Genomic DNA, 18239 nt, shown 5'->3' on the forward strand with positions numbered 1-18239 from the left:
CGGTGCAGAAAAGCAGGAAGGCTCTACGCCTAGGAGACCACAGTTTTCAAAGAAGAAAGTCGCAGCCTTAACAGCGCATCGATATGCCCCAGATAGTGAGAACGCGGCTTCGGAATCTGACGTGGGTTCTGACCTTACTGGACAGCGCGGCGGAGATAACCATAGTGAGAGAGGCACTCCGTCCACTACTGAAGGTGACAGCGACTGATACTTATGTTGTCATTGAAACAGCTGACACAAGAGTTGCTCCCCCTGATAGACTTTTTGAAGTTGTCCTGTTAATTGAAGGTGACATACAGCGAACCATAAAAGGGGTATTTTGGGAAAATCTTTCGTCTACATATGACATTTTGCTTTCGGAGGCTGACTGGCCCCCACCTTTTGTGCTCGCACCTCCCCAGTTTCGCGAACACAGTCTCGAAAGAGAATGCGCAGCATTTTGCAGAAGAGTGGGCTCTAAATCTGGCACGGCTGTGTACCGGAATCAATGTGGGTGGGATAAATTGTCCCCGCGCCACGAGATACCTTTACGGTCTCAGCCGCAGCCTCAACCTCAATATCCCATTAGACGTGAAGCAAAAGCTTCCGTCACGGCAATCCTTGAACAATTGGAATATCAAGGTGTAATTGAAACGTGTGTCACCAATGAATAACCCTCTTTTTACTGTAAACAAGCCTGACGGTTCGTATTGTTTGGTTTTGGATTACCGGCATTTAAACTCGCATTGCCGTAACTGTGCAGTACAGAATACTCATGGCTCTGCTCCTGTGAATAGTCTTGTGCGTAAGCGGTTTAAGACCACGCTTGACTTTTCTAATGGTTTCTATGCCCACCAATTGGATGCTATGAGTTCCCAATGGACCAGTTTTACATGCGGCGGTGTCCAAAAACACTTTCGGCGTCTCCCTATGGGCTATAAGAATAGTCCTGGTTTTTTTTCCGCCCGCATTGTTTCTCTTCATGAGAGGATCGACCCGGATGCTTGTTCGTATGTGGATGACATATATCTCACAGACGACAAACTTTGGGAGCATCTGTGTTGTGTAAACGGAATTATTTGTACCTTTGCAAACTTAGGTTACAAGTTCAACTTTGCAAAATCGCACATTGCTGAGTACACAGTGTTGTTTCTGGGCTACGAGCTCAACAATGAAGGAAAGGGATTGGCTCCTCACTTCCTGGAGATATGCGCACAATTGCACGCTCCAACAACACTGAAAAAATTACAATCTTTACTGGGCTTTTTGAATTTCGGGAGAACTTACATTCCGGAATATGCCCGGCGTATCAAGCCTTTGTATGCTTTGATACAACCATCTTTTTCCAAGTCATGCTGGTTGCCTGAGCATTCGGCTATACTGCAGTCTTTGCAGGCTGATCTGCTCGCTTCTAAATTCTCACTGACTCGTGATAATCAGACCAACCTGGTGATAAGAATTATCCCTGGGACGGTAGGTTTCACGTACCTAACTTTTAATGAAGGAGACACAGTACCTATTGCTTACAAGTCACACTTATGCACTTCGGCTGAATTGCGCTTTTCCACTGTGGAGAAAGTTGACGGCTGTGCAGATGGCAATTCTTAAAGAACGTGCCCTGTCACAGGGAAAACGCATGTTGGTTGTTACCCCGTGTCCTGCCTTGGAGGCAGTCACAAAAGCCAGTGTACCTAATTCTAAAGCTTTGCACCCTCGGTGGATTCAATGGGCAGCGTCCTTGTCATCTCAGGATGTCACGTTTATTTTTGACGGCACATTAAGGTCGCAGGAGTACTTACAGTATGAATTCGTTCATCCTGCTCCTTTAGCAATGCGACCCCTAGAGGATTTCCATTGCATCATTTACACCGATGGTTCGGCGCAGGTTGCGCATGGCTCTAAACATGCCTACGTTTCCGCATGCGCCATTGTGGTCGGTGCCATGTTGAATGATGAGTTCAAGTCCAGTGTCGTGCACACGCAGACACTCGGAGACTGCACTGCACAATTGGCAGAGCTTCGTGCTTTGATGCTTGCATTGGAGTACGCAGATCCTAGGGTGACTACTCTTATCGTAAGTGATTCTCACTACTGTGTCCAGTCTTACAATGAGAACTTAACCTACTGGAATCAGAATGAATTTCATGATTCCAATGGTAGCACAATAAAAAATAAAATGATCTGGGTCCGAGTGGCTGAGCTTAAAGAGCAGTTGCCACTTGTGTTTGTGATTCATACTCTCGGCCATCAGCGCATGGGAGTCCACGCTGTCGGTAATTTGCTTGCTGATGAAGCAGCGAAATCAGCAGTATCTAAATATTTAGTTGCAGCAGTTACACGGTCCAAAAGTAAAATAGATGATGACATCTTGGCGGCGGTTGCTGCCACTGAGAAGGGAGGTAAATATCCTGCGGGGTTCCCTTCAAAGTACACATACCACTTAAGTCCCGATAAGGTTCCTTATGTTAAAATTCCTGAAGTTGGCAAAAGTTTGGTTCCCAACTCGGATCGCAGAGCTACTTTGATTACAGCGGCTCATGAAGGTGTGGCGTCTGCGCATGCGGGCGTCTCAGCCACTGTAACTCAGCTACAACAGAGGTTCTGGTGGCGGGGACTGTACAAACAGACGTGTGATTATGTCCTTCAATGTGACATTTGCCAGCAGATCAAGCCTTCCACTGCTGCACGTCCGCCACAGACACAGTTGTACATTTCTAATAAACCACTAGGATGCATTTATTTAGATCACTGCGGTCCTTTTTCTTCTGATACTGTGTATATGGCTGAGATACCCGCCACCCCCTCTCAACACAATCCCCAAGGATGGGAAACCGGAAACGGTTCTGAACTTTTGGAAGGCGGGAGGGAGTGACCCTCCCGGCCGTATTTATTAAAATATGAAACAAAATCAAAACATTAAAATAACAGTTTCATATTATGTACAATTTCATTTCCACATTACGATGTTTGGCTAACCTTAACAGATCTCTAATACAAAGGTTCTCCTAGCCGAACTAACATCCTACAAAACATTTGACTTGAAATTGTACATCCTAACGTTAAGGCCCAACGGCAAGGTCGTAACCGGTGTCAGATCCCTAAACCAGAAATACCACCCTCACTTGTGAGGGGACCAACCGCACAGAGGCGTACCTCAAGTGCATCTACCAATTTCCCTTGGACTTGACGGGGGCCCCAATGAACTCGACGCCATTTAACGGTCGTCCGAGGACTCGTGTGAGGTGTCTAAGAGGTAGCGTAAACCCCCTCCCGAACCCCACACAACTTACCCATCTGCCGTCGCAGATGTCCTGGCCCCGGGAAATTCCCCCAGGAGGGCCCGTAGCCCCTCCTATCCAGGAAGGGGCCTTGACCACCTTTCCTTTCCTTCCGGCGGCCTATCCTTAGACGGGACCGCCTCCCCGTTGAGGGGCCAATGGCCACCTCCCCCGAGCGCTCCCATCCGTAATGGGTGACGCCCCCCCATAGGGATCTTCCAATTACTGCTCACCGATCATGACCTTACCGCCCGACAATAAATACGACAAATCTACCTAAATTACTAAATTACAAAAACAATTATAACTTATTACAAGCATGATTACTGATCAACACTAGTGCAAAATACTTTATTTGCAAAACATACTGAAAGTGACCATCTTTATTGCATATTCAAAAATATCACGACAATCATCACAACCTGTAAGAAAATAGAGTTACCACATCAAAACTTTATTCAAAACAACTAGCTGTCCTCAGGGGCTGGTGGGTGGGTCAAAATTGGCTCTTCGTTCCGTCTCGAGCTCACGTGCAGCGGGGAGGTGCAGCTTCAGAGCACAGGAACAAGAGGATGCTTTCTTGGCTTGTTGCTCCTTTTATCCGTCTTCAGGGCGGGCGTAAACCCGCCTGCCTCCGAGGGCGTGGCCGGTCGCGTCAGTGTCTAGGACAACCCACTCCAGGGCGGGAAAAGGCACGCCCCGGCTACGCCGCTTCGGGCATACCAGCCGAGACTCGCCTCCCGCCCAAGATGGCTTCCCGGTGGGATTGTGGTACTCCACCATACGTTCGGGGGGACCGAATGGTCGCCCCTTTCCATATGGCTGAGATACCCGCCACCCCCTCTCAACACAATCCCCAAGGATGGGAAACCGGAAACGGTTCTGAACTTTTGGAAGGCGGGAGGGAGTGACCCTCCCGGCCGTATTTATTAAAATATGAAACAAAATCAAAACATTAAAATAACAGTTTCATATTATGTACAATTTCATTTCCACATTACGATGTTTGGCTAACCTTAACAGATCTCTAATACAAAGGTTCTCCTAGCCGAACTAACATCCTACAAAACATTTGACTTGAAATTGTACATCCTAACGTTAAGGCCCAACGGCAAGGTCGTAACCGGTGTCAGATCCCTAAACCAGAAATACCACCCTCACTTGTGAGGGGACCAACCGCACAGAGGCGTACCTCAAGTGCATCTACCAATTTCCCTTGGACTTGATGGGGGCCCCAATGAACTCGACGCCATTTAACGGTCGTCCGAGGACTCGTGTGAGGTGTCTAAGAGGTAGCGTAAACCCCCTCCCGAACCCCACACAACTTACCCATCTGCCGTCGCAGATGTCCTGGCCCCGGGAAATTCCCCCAGGAGGGCCCGTAGCCCCTCCTATCCAGGAAGGGGCCTTGACCACCTTTCCTTTCCTTCCGGCGGCCTATCCTTAGACGGGACCGCCTCCCCGTTGAGGGGCCAATGGCCACCTCCCCCGAGCGCTCCCATCCGTAATGGGTGACGCCCCCCCATAGGGATCTTCCAATTACTGCTCACCGATCATGACCTTACCGCCACAGGCCGGATAGTTGACCGGCTATCCGGACCCCCCACAACCACTCCTGCCTAAAGGTCATGTTATAAACCCTTTAACCAAGCTATGAGGTCTCCTATGAGTAACTCATTCCCCACCCGGGACAAATGAACACCATCCCCCAAATACATACTGTCCCCTTTGATACAACCAGGCGAAACAGAATGCAGTGTACTTGAACGAAACAATCTACTCACTTTGTTATTTATTTTCCTTACTGAATGATTCAGAGCAGAAACCGAAATAGCCCCCCGCCACACTTTTCGTGGGATCATATGGGACCATGCAATTGTGCACCCTGGAACTCTTCTTGCCAACCAACTTACTGTGGAAAGCATTGCCTCAAGAAGAAGTCGTCTACCAGTGGCCACCAAATCGTTGCCCCCAAGATGGACTATGATTATAGACGGCGGTGACCTTGTCCGCCCTAACAAACCCTCGAAAAAGGATTGAAACTGGTCAATACAGAGCCCGCCCTTTCCGTAGAAGGACACACTGTACCCGTATTCCCCAGCCACGTGAATCATGTCACCTGCTTTGAATACGTCCGCGGCACGCCTCACGTATGAGTGGCCCACGACCCACACCTCCTTTTTCACAGCCGGTGATGTCTGACCGCTGGTCCCCAGGTGTCGGGTCGACTGCACAGTCCGCCCCGCCTCGTAGGCTTGCGCAACTGAAAACCAAACAAAAACAAGAAGCGTGAGTACATCATTACAGCTTATCAACATGTGCAACCGCACATACCTCTTATAACAGTTCGAGGACCAACGCCCCACACGTTTTACTTCTTCTACACTCAGACCCCTGGCTGTAGCCTCTGTAGCAGCCCCTATCCGAAAGGAATGGGTCCCAAACTCGCCGGGGTTCAAGCCCGCGGCCGAAATCGACATCGCAAGCACCCGCTGGAACTGAAACCTCGTCAGTGGGGTGGCGTCAGCGTGTCTCAACAAGGTCCCCCCCCATGATGCCACCCTTTGCGCTAAATATTCCTCTACGCAAACCACAGGGCACATGGAAGACCCGGGAATCCTTTGTATGATTATGCAGTCCCCAATCGCACTCTGATCGGTTTTGGACCTGACAAACGAGACAGTCATCGTCTCCCCCTTGACCTGAATGTTCTCTCGGCACAGTCCCCCCATCGTATCCTGCTTGTTCTTCGCCACTAGTTCGCTTACCCGCATAGCCCCATGGAATGCTAGCGCAAAAGCGGCTCGGAATAACACTGTCTCATACTGTGATGAACACGTTGCAGGGAGTACGGATAATAACAGGGCCAACCTATCCAGACCTATCGGGTGCCTCTCATCTGCTCTGCGACCCTCAAGGCGTTGCCACCCACGTAGCGCTTTCTGCACCACGAAAGACGCTGTCGGGTCCTGGATCCCATGAGCCCTAGCCATAAAGGAAATGGCGGCCCGATGCCTCTGGGCCGTAGCTACTGATTTGCCTGCCTGATGTAAAGACAGCAAAAATTTTACGACAAGCTCCTCCTGGCCCCAAAGCTCCCCCCTAGCAGAACCCAAAAAGGACCAATAGGAACGGAACGCCCCTTCGTATGCCTTCCTTGTCCTGGGTGCTAAACTCTCTCCCACGAGGTTTTGTAGTTCGGGGCACCGAGAGACCAGAGAGCTTCGGGAAAGGGTGCCGCCACCGGGTCCGCTGTGGGCAGAAAACCCCAAAAGGCCTGCATACGGAAACGAGAAAGCGCATCAGCCGCTTGGTTCAGTACCCCCGGGACATGTCTTGCCCTAAAGAGCACATTCAACTGCATGCACAATAACACAATTTCTTTAAGCAGTCTCAGCATCCATTTGCAACGTGCTGCCTGACTATTGATACTCTCAACCACGGTCATGTTGTCAGACCAAAACACCACAGAGCGATCCCGGAACCCCTCAGGCCAAGTTTTCAGGGCCACCAAAATAGGGAAAAGTTCGAGAAAAGCAATGTTACTCGTCAATCCGCACTCGTGCCACCATGACGGCCATTTTTGAGCCGACCATTGTGTGCCGAATATGGCACCAAAACCTATACTCCCTGCCGAATCTGTCCACAGCCCCAGCTCCTCAGAGGACACCGCCGGTTTGTTCCAGACAATTCGACCATTGAACTCCGCCAGAAATGCCAACCAAATGCGCATGTCCTGGCGAACCTCTGCCGAGAGCCTTGTGCGGTGATGACCCTCCTTCAGGCCGACCATGGCTCGTGCAATCGAGCGGGAAAAGGGGCGGGCCATCGGCATTACTCTCAGGGCAAAATTCAACTGGCCCACCACTTGTTGCAATTGATGCAATTTTACCTTAGTCTCACTAATACATGTTTCAAGGGATGTCCTGAATTTTAAAACTTTTTCTCTTGGTAATCGAAAACAACCCTCTACCGAGTCGAGCTCGATCCCCAGAAACTCGAGGGAAGTCGAGGGACCCACGGTCTTACCTGGCGCCAATGGCACACTAAATTGGTTCATTAAGACACAAAATTCATTTAAAGCCTGTCCACATTCTGGATCCCCGGCTGCCCCCAGGAACAGAAAGTCATCGAGATAATGCATAACATGTTGAAAACCCGTCTTCTTTGTGAAGACCCATTGCAGAAAACAACTGAACTTTTCAAAATAGGCACAAGATATAGAACATCCCATTGGCATACATCTGTCCATGTAATAGCGACCCTGAAACATGAAACCAAGGAGACGCTGATCGTCTGGGTGTACCGGGAGCAACCGGAACGCTGACTCGATGTCTGATTTTGCCATCAGCGCCCCGGGCCCCAGGCGATTCAACATGGCGACGGCCTCATCGAAAGATGCGTACCGCACCGAACACACTTCCGGGTCTATCGCATCATTCACGGAAAGACCACGTGGGGCTGACAAGTTATGTATCAGCCGAAACTCACCCGGGTCCTTCTTGGGGACCACCCCTAGAGGGGAACAAACAAAGTTAGCAACCGGTGGCAAATCAAATGGGCCGGCGACACGACCTCGAGTCACCTCCTTCCCAATCTTTACCTGTACCACAGCCGTATGCTGCAAGACCGATAGTTGATTCTTACAGTTTGCTACACCCTGAAAATCCCCCACTGGGATGCGGAAACCATATGAAAACCCGTTTCGCAACACCCCAGCGGAAGCCTGATCCGGGTATTCGCTGAGCCAAGGAATCATTGCCATGGTATCAATCGGGGTAGGTAAAGGCGCCCCTCGGACTATTTCAGACCTGTTTGGCGCCTCCCTTACCACTGTTATCACCCGTTTTGGCTCTGCACATGGACTCAGGATGGGATGGCTGCCCACACCCCCCACATTCATGTCTGAACTTGCATGACCCCTGGGGCCTCGTACATTTACCTCTGTTAAAATTCCAACAAATCCCCCTTTTACCTGCGTTGCCACTCGGCTTCGAGTGGTACTCGTTACCTGCACCCGTCCGAAAGGGTGTCCCAGAGTATTGGCGGGAAGATTCACCCCCGTTACTTCCTGACAATGGCACTTTTAACATTCCTGTACTCTCCATTTTTTGCCATGACACGCAGTCGTAACAATCCCAAGTCAAAACTGGGTCGTGTTCCTTAGCTTTTCTAAAAATATTGTCATAGCAGAACCACTGATTGCCCCCATACGCTACGGAATACTCCATGATACGTGATTGATAAATAGGCAACTCAGTCAGCAACTCGGGCCTGCGCTCGCCCATGATGGAGGTAAAAATGCCCCACGCTCTGCTCCAAGTACCAATGTTTTCGTCAACCTTAAAGGCGGCCATTTTTGCGCGCCAAACACTCGGATGCATGAGCTCCTTTTGGCTCTTAACATGCTCCATCTCATAATGGTCGGTAAGCAATGAAAAAATATTAACATACTTATTCGCCCAAATCTTTTCCTTAATTTCCAGTGGAACATGCTGAGCCACTTTCTCCCTTCGTGAAGGTACAGACCCCTCCCCCGCGATCGGCAATGGCCGCTTACCTGCACCAGAAGCTGCATTTGCCGCCGAACTTGGGCCTCTTGCATTTTCCGCCGCCGGAACCGGCGGGGTAACAGAAGATGGTGCCTTCACAGCCTCCCTAGATTCCCGCAGTTGTCTCATTACTGCCCGGGCGTCGTCAGCCGTGGTGCCCTCGCTATCTTTTCCCAACCACGCTGCCAATTGTGCCGCTAACACGGGAGGCATATCTTCCCCGGTCACGGGGGTGACCACCACGGGGATCTGATTCCCCTCCTTCGGCACCGGGGTTGGCTCCTCAAGTGGGATATCGGGAACTGGGGTTTCCCCCCCAAGCGCCCCCCTTCTGGACCTCTTTCCTCTCCCACCGGGGACTACTCCCGGCAAAGGCCGTTTCGGTCCTCCCTCCCCGTTCTTAGCCGCCATCTGTTTCTTTAAATCGGCTACCTCCTTCATGAGCATGCTGAGCATCTGATCGGTACCGACCCGCTTTCCAACTTTCTTGGGCATTCTCAGACGGGATATCTGTAAGACAAAAAGAAAGATTATAACGCTCAAAATTGGCTCTTCGTTCCGTCTCGAGCTCACGTGCAGCGGGGAGGTGCAGCTTCAGAGCACAGGAAAAAGAGAATGCTTTCTTGGCTTGTTGCTCCTTTTATCCGTCTTCAGGGCGGGCATAAACCCGCCCCCGCCTGCCTCCGAGGGCGTGGCCGGTCGCGTCAGTGTCTAGGACAACCCACTCCAGGGCGGGAAAAGGCGCGCCCCGGCTACGCCGCTTCGGGCATACCAGCCGAGACTCTCCTCCCGCCCAAGATGGCTTCCCGGGGGGATTGTGGTACTCCACCATACGTTCGGGGGGACCGAATGGTCGCCCCTTTCCATAAGTACATCTTAGTAGCAGTTGATTCATGCACACGCTTTGTGTGGGTATGGCCCCATCGCAGCGCTGATTCACAGACTGTCATAAGAGATTTGCGTGTCTTTGTAGGGATTTTTGCCTGTGGTACCTTCCATTCGGATCAGGGTCCGGCTTTCGCCTTTAAGGCGTATAAGGATGCTATGGTTTCGTTGGGGGTACAAGTCAAGTTTTCGTCTCTGTACTGACCTGAGGGTAACAGTGTAGTGGAACGAATGAACCGTGACTTAAAGCAATATTTGACAGCTCGAGTTATAGGCACTGGCAGAAACTGGCTGGCCCACCTCAATGGCGTGCAGCGTGCTCTTAATAATCTCCCTAGAAGGTCTCTGGGTGGGCGGACCCCGTAGGAAATGCTCTTTGGTATCAAGATGTACGTCCCTGACCTCGACGGTCTAGACAGCGTGGCTCAAGCCACGGCCTTTGACGTAGATGAACATTGTGCTGTTTTACAGGACATACAAAAGACCAGAGACAGTCTTGCAAAAGAACATTTGCCCTCCACATCGGATGATGCCTTGCAGATCCCGGTAGTTGGCTGGCTACCCAAAGTTGGAGAACTGGTTCGAGAGAAGATCGACAACGAGAAAGAATTTGGTCTTTCCTATCGAGCACCGGTCCCCGTTCTTGGAGTGAAGGGCACAAGAACAGTCATTTTACCACCACTTCCAGGTCGTAAGGAAAACAGGTTTATCTCAATTGACAATGTCAAGATACACAGGGTGGCCCATTCTTCATAGTATGACACCGGCAGTTTCATGCCCTTCGATTGTGAGAAATTCTGTCTTGGCCATTACTGCAGCTGATGAGCCAGAAGTGGCTTTAGAGATGCCTGTCATTTCCAATCCTTTACTAAACACTTTCCCAGTTAATAACAATGATGACCTCCATTATTCCTTTCCTGCTGATTTATCGATGCCTGATTTACAAACACGTTTGGCCACAGACTCTAGATTCTCATTTGACTCTGCTTTAGTGACTTCGACAAAACCCTCCAGTTGTGCAATCTATGCCTCTTTATTCAAAAAACATTTTTTGGTTCCCCCTTGGACATATATTTGGCTAATGCTTTTTTCAGTATACCTTTTTATGACATTTGGTTTTGTGTTTTATTTTTTTCGACTCATGGATGGACACTAGGTCGAGGAGAGAACATGCATTCGGCATATTAATGGAACTTTGGCCCCCTTATCCTCTTCACATTCTGCACACAGGCTGAAAACAGACTTGAACTTTGTTAACATCACAGCATGGCTGGTTCTTGATGGGATTGTGTGGGATGCAGTTAAATTTCAAATTCATGGCCCAACTGAAGTGGTTAATGTCCCAAATGTACGTAGAGTAAACAGGGGGGATGTGGTTAAACAAAACATACGTTGTGATGATTGGAATGTTCAGGCCGTAGCATCATTATTTACTGATTTAAAATATTATGCTGCCTTTGATGCTGAAGATTTATATTTAGAATCTGCTAATTATGGTGACTTATTTTGCTTTCAACATTATGGAGAGTGTGGAGAAGTGTGGCTCACTGGTTAGAGCAGGCAGACCCTGAAGCAGAGGTCAGACCCGGGACCAGGGTTCAATTCCCGACTCGGCAGGGTGTTGAGCTCAAATGTCCACGGACTCGATAATTCTCGCTTCGGTGCCTGACCTAATCATGGGTTCACACTCTGCAACTCTGAGCATTAAGCTTGCTTAATCTCCACAACGGGCCCCGCGGCGGGATGCCTGGCTTTCACCTCGGGGATGCCCTGTAGGGGCTATCTCACAGGGAAAAACCAGGACGGGTTCCCAAGGCAAGCGCGGAGATACCCCTTTGGGGGTTGATTCTGGCGCTATATAAGAAATATAATAATAATAATAATAATGGTAATCATTTCCTGCATAAAACAGGTTCCAGAAGAGGTTCTGTAAATTACACACAGTGGGAAAAGTAGTAATGATGGGACCCCCTCAACATTTAAAGTGCGGCCAGGGAACAGAGGGGAAGAAATAAAGTACAGCAAAAGAGAAAGTACCCTCAGTGGCCAAAATCTTTCGGTATAGGTTTACATCTCATTCTTAATAATAAGGGTGACAGATTCACAACAGACTTTTTATTTTCTTCAATAAATATATGAAGCTTTTAGTATTTTATTTTTTGCATTGCTTTCAAATTTATATATTATTCATTTAAATTAGAATACATAGGAAACATATAATCACAATATTAACATATAAATAATTCCATGGTTCATACAACGAAAGGAATAAAGTGACAATACCTATATGTGAAAAAAACAATTTGTACAAAAACATATGCCCCTGATAACACACCAATCATCTCAACATCCTAACACATTCATACTCTCATTACATACACATCCACAACATCTGAAAAAGGAATCTGGGTTTCTAATCAGCAGGGAGATCCCTGCCAACTAACGAGTTTCAAAGCTTAGTATGAGACCCCGCACTATGGTCGACGCGCGTTTCGGCGGCCAAGGGCCACCTTCCTCAGGACCTCTTCCAGGCTGTTACACCAACATGAACAGGGGACTCTTAAAAACCATACGTTCTGCTTAATTTCCAAAGGGAAATATTATTGACAGCAAACCACGTGGGAAGATAACTCAGACATTTATCAGTACCTATGTCAAGTATATAGGAATCTCTATAGGTGTCCAATGAAATACTCGGTAAGGTGATCACGTAGATTCCATAAAGTAACTGTTACTCGGTTTACAGCTGAGCTGGTGAATTTCGACAAACTTAGAGTAGAGTAGTTTATTTCGTTATGTTTCACCGTTTAGCTAATTTCTTTTATGCCGCGTATATGTGCAAGGTCCGGAAAGACTGTAATTTGTGTTCCAGGAAGACTTCGATATCACACGAAAAGTAGATCCATGCAACCTCCTACAGGGAAACGTGGTTACAAACACCACGTTTCCCTGTAGGAGGTTGCATGGAATCTACGTGATCAACTTACCGGGTATTTCATTGGACAGCTATAGAGATCTATATACTTGACATAGGTACTGATAAATGTCTGAGTTATCTTCCCATGTGGTTCGCTGTCGATAATATTCCCTTTGGGAATTAAGCAGAAGGTATGGTTTTTAAGAGTCCCCTGTTCATGTTGGTGTAACAGCCTGGAAGAGGTCCTGAGGAAGGTGGCCCTTGGCCGCCGAAACGCGCGTCGACCATAGTGCGGGGTCTCATACTAAGCTTTGAGACTCGTTAGTTGGCAGGGATCTCCCTGCTGATTAGAAACCCAGATTCCTTTTTCAGATGTTGTGGATGTCTATGTAATGAGAGTATGAATGTGTTAGGATGTTGTGATGATTGGTGTGTTATCAGGGGCATATGTTTTTGTACAAATTATTTTTTTCACATATAGGTATTGTCACTTTATTCCTTTCGTTGTATGAACCATGGAATTATATGTTAATATTGTGATTATATGTTTCCTATGTATTCTAATTTAAATGAATAATATATAAATTTGAAAGCAATGCAAAAAATAAAATACTAAAAGCTTCATATATTTTTTGAAGAAAATAAAAAGTCTGTTGTGAATCTGTCACCCTTATTATTAAGAATGAGATGTAAACCTATACCGAAAGATTTTGGACACTGAGAGAACTTTCTCTTTTGCTGTAATTACACACAGTGGGAACATTGCCCAGCACCATTACATAGCGGCTCCAGTACATTTTTGAAGAAGTACACTTACTTTACCGACTTTAATCAAACAAGTCCTGAGTCCTTTTATTTTAAGATGACACAGAAACCCGTGTCCAAAGTTAGACTTACCGATACTAAATTATTGTATTCGAAGTCCTTTCTAGACAAATTGGCTGTAGAAGGCTATGAGCTATGGAAGGAAACCATTGACCTTAAATCGGTTTGGGGTTCTAAAGGTTGGCAGGTACAAGGCACTGAGGCTTTGCACCGTGCATGTCTCATCCCGAATCATATGTTGTTTTTGAATTCTACTATTTCTCAGACAACGTGCTTTGGATTGGCTACTTCAAAAAAGTTAAATACCCCTGCTGTCCCTGATTTGGAAGAATATACTGGGTGGGATAATTACACAAAGTTTTCCATTAGAGAATTGCAGACATTACTAGGTAATGCATCCTTTAATGTGTCCAGTTTTGATCCAAAGGGTTGGCTGCTATGGCACAGAAGCTCTGACTCTTGCCAGCATCGCTTTCTGGGTTTAACTGAAGGTTTTACACGAATCAGGCCTGATCCACGTTTTGATCCTGAACACACTGTCACAACATATTCAGTTGGCAAATTATGTCAAAATTGGTTACAACATTCTACTTTAGCTGCTGTTAAATTACATCTATCTAAGCTGACTGATGAGGTGGATATTAATGATTTCATTAAAGGCCCTGCAAGTGGTAGATCTAAACGTTGGATTTATGCTGCTTACAATGAAATTTGGAAGCTATCACAAATTGAGGCTGCTAAGCGCCTGAGAGCAATTGATCAAGCAAATTTAGAAAAGGTGCTTGCAGTTGTCGATAACAGTATTAACATGCTTTCTTCCCGCATATACACGTTGAATAACATTGTTTCTTCTGTAGTTGATATTGTAAATGATGAGGTGTCTGTTTTATACCATGGCCAAAATCAACTGCGTTCTGTGATGCAGTTTGCATGGACTCTACAGACTCTCAAATCTGGCTGTGTGCCATGGAATTACATGAACGTTTCCTCCCTCTTTGCCCCATTTAATTTGACTAACAAACAGCGCATGCTTTCAATGCGAGATGCATCATTTTCCATGTTACACATTGAGAGGTTGGAATCTTTACTGTTCTCTGTTGCTGAGGCCGCTGATACAACGTGGCTTATTCACGGATTAATTACATTACCTTTTGCGTTGTACAAATTCACTAGTTGTATGCGACATGTTGCAATAAAACGTTATGAACCGTTAGGAGGTGCCTTCCTCCATGAAGCATGGTCCCTTCCCTTCACATATAGGTGCCTGAAAGACGGCAGAGAAGTTTATCTCAATGGAGAAGAATGCACAGTCCCCTGCCCATTCATTAATATGCAGACACATTTAATTGCATGGTTCCTGCAACCAGGAAAGGCCTAATCTGGCCTGTGTTTTGAAAGGGACTCATGTACCCGCAATTGTTCCCACGTTTACACTTTTGGCAAATGGTAGTTATTTGCTATTAAATAACGAGGAGTGTTGTGGCCTTATTGTCGGTAGCGCTTATGTGGTAACTGTATCTGAGTGTGTTGTGTGCTGCAAAAATTTAATGTATCCCCCTACGCATGGGAATTCAGATGTTTCCATCTGGCCGCGCATCCCAACCTTGAAAGCAGAGTTCAATGGTATGACTAGAATAAGAGCCCTTTTGTCTCAGAAAGAGGTGGCCCTGAGTTTGGCCCGAGAAACATTCGTCCTTCACATAGCTAACACACGCACAGAAGTGCAAGCGCTTTTAAATATTGATTTACCGTTACATTTCATCGAGTTGGTTCATCAAATCTTTAATGCCTCCTCCACTTCCGGCCTGGCTCACTTTTTTAAATAAGTTTGCAGTGGTCTCGTGACTTCATTTGAAAAAATATTTGGGGTCATCCCTGCCTTTTTTCATTCTATTTTTTTGAGCTTGTTCGGAGGATTCCCTGTCTTGCTGGCTTTAGCTGCAGGCGTTTTGGTGATATTTTGCTTCATTACAAATGGCTGCCCATCCTGCATTAGGAGCAGAAGAGCCCCTCCTGTCACTGCTGCGCAACCGGATGCTTGATTACTATGGCACCCTGCCGCTTGCGACCTTAAGCACGCCATTTGGATTATCGTTTCGATTTTCCTATTTCTCATGTGTCCAGCCTGTGTTTCATTGCCTGAGCTGCAATTTCCATTGGGCCCTTGATTTGTGTCTCTGTTTGGGGGTGTCTCCTGAAGTCGACTTTAATCATCTGATGAGCCCCGTAGTTGCTCACGAGTTGGTTTGTACTGGCGAAAGGATTATGGCCTTGGCAGCGATGCACGGACTAATGGGTCGTTGGGATATAATCGCAGCTGTGCATGAGTTCTAAGGAGCTTTCTTGAGAACCCACAGAGTTGTCCTCTGATGTTAATAGAGGATCCAGTGACGGAGCAGCACGTATGTTCCTTCCCACTAATAAATTGGATGGCTGAACTGTTTTCGGATGATGACAGTGATTTCTTATTGGAGGCTGTGGCTGCATATTTTGCATATTCGATTCTATCGTAAGATGCCATGGAGTTTATTCTACTTATTTCGGCACGTGCTTTTTATATTTTTGGACAGTGCCCCTTTTTCATGTGTGAACATTTTTTATATACGTCCCATACCTATTGACTTATATTTTCAAAGGTTGGATCAATTACATTTGGCCACTATAGGCCTGCATATATACGTTTGGAGAATAGATTAGTTCATTATTATTGAACTCTGCTTTCAGGTTAAGCCCCTTCAAGGTTCTGCCTTTAGATGTTTTTTTTTTTTTTGACAATGCTCTGATCATTGGGGGGGGGGTGTCATATAGCTACTTCTTTTCTACATATTGTGTTAAGTTAGCATGAGTTTATTAAATGTTTGCACGCCGTTTTTCATTCTTGCTTCACTTTTGCACACAACACATAATTGTTGTTTTAGCTTTCAACCCAGAAGAGCTTTGTGATTTACTAGAGAAATAATATGTTATTGCTCTGATATCAGTTTTGTTCTGCACTCTGTCTGCACACCGAGTGCTGAAGGCTACACGGATAACTTAACCCAGTGTTTTTGTAAGGTCTGATCTTCGCACCCTTATAGACATAATACACATGCTGCTGCCAAAATCGGGCTCTAGGCGAGTTTTATATTGTAATGCTGAACGCACAAAAACACACTTGATATGCTTCGCATGCAGAGAGCTCGTGGGAGGTGATGTGATCGTCCTGCCACTGAGATTTTAAGGTATGGGCCCGCCCTGCTAAAACCCAAATGAGACCTTCATAGATATAATATACTATGCTAAATAGGGATAGTGTGAATTAGACATTGTTAATTTCTATTAATTTCAGCATATTAGTATGCTCTCACCATTCGCCTTTTGTGGACTGATAACTATGCTGATAACTTTGTTGCTTATAATATGTTTGTTAGTATTATACAAGATACTGCGTTTGAGAACCTTGCATTAGTAAATAAGTATTTCAAACGTGCACGTGTCCTCTTTTACTCCTCGTTCTGGTTTGTGATGATTATATAACGAAAGAGTGTTAATGTGTTCCACGATTCCTGAGGTACTCTAAGTTCATGTTCTGTCTGTCTAAGCATTGGGAGTTTGTTATGACCAATGAGACACTGTAGCTAGCTCGGTAAGGGGATTTTGGGTACTGAGGTGAGTTTTGGGTCACCCTAATTCACCGAGGTTCCAGGTCTCTATGCACAGTTCTGTAGGAGAACGGAATTCCCGCTACAATGTGTTTGAGAAATACACAGCAACCCACACTTATACTAAATATTCCAGCCGGTTTCAAAAGGGAAATGCTGTGGCCTAGTGTTACAGCAATCGACTTTAAATGAACAAATGCGGGATCGAGCCTGCACTGCCTGTGCTTTTGAAAAACTTTCCCTTCCATTTTAACTTCGCTCTATATTTAAAGAAGGCTCAATTTACTGGCCTCCCACCATGCGCTATTTTGTAAACAAAATCTAGTCCCTGGGGCACTGGGAATAGAAGGGCACATAAACATTAATATTACTGGCATTATTTGAACTGATCGCTCGATATTTAAGGCTCGATTTACTGGGCTCCCGCCCTGCGCTATTTTGTAAACAAAATGTAGTCCCTGTGGCACTGGGTAGAAGGGCACATTACTGGCAGGACCCAGCCCCAGGGTCCGTGTCTATGAGTGCCTGCTCTTTGTTTAGGCGAGGGAGCCCAGCTCTTGCAGAATCCGGGTAACTGGTCTCAGCTGGGGGGGGGGGTGCGTTGACTGGGACTTGCGCGCGCTATCGTGCCGATGCACGTCAGCCTATATCTCGAGTAAGCTGGACCTCAGCTGCAGCATGTCTTATCTGATAAAATGTGGAATCCCTCAAGTTTTCCTGCTTTCAGAAGGTCAAGTTTGAAAATAAAGAGACCAAAGCCGATCCATCGTGCCCTTTTTATGGCCATTGCACCCTCGCTGCATTCGTCCTTGCAGCACATCAATGACGTCACTTCTGGCGTTCCCGGATGTGCGTAGTATTCGGGAGCCTACGTGATTATTTCAGGTATATGCCTAAAGGTGAGTGCAAGCATGCTGTTAATGTTAACATTTTGGGTATTTAATTGTTACATGTGTACTTCCATTAAACAATTAAGGGAGCGTGGAGCTGCTGTCTATTGATGACTCGGGTTAGAGTCCCAGCGCAGGCAGGCATTTTTTGATGGGTTTCTGTAAAAAAGTTATTTCAGTTTGTTTGTGGGGAATGTTAGTAAATAATATGTAAGTGATAAATATGGTGTGCAAGGGCCTTGAATTCCTCTCGCTGAGCCTAGCTGCTTTAT

The sequence above is a fragment of the Lissotriton vulgaris genome, chromosome 4_1, assembly GCF_964263255.1.
Source record: "Lissotriton vulgaris chromosome 4_1, aLisVul1.2, whole genome shotgun sequence".
NCBI classification, from domain to species: domain Eukaryota; kingdom Metazoa; phylum Chordata; class Amphibia; order Caudata; family Salamandridae; genus Lissotriton; species Lissotriton vulgaris.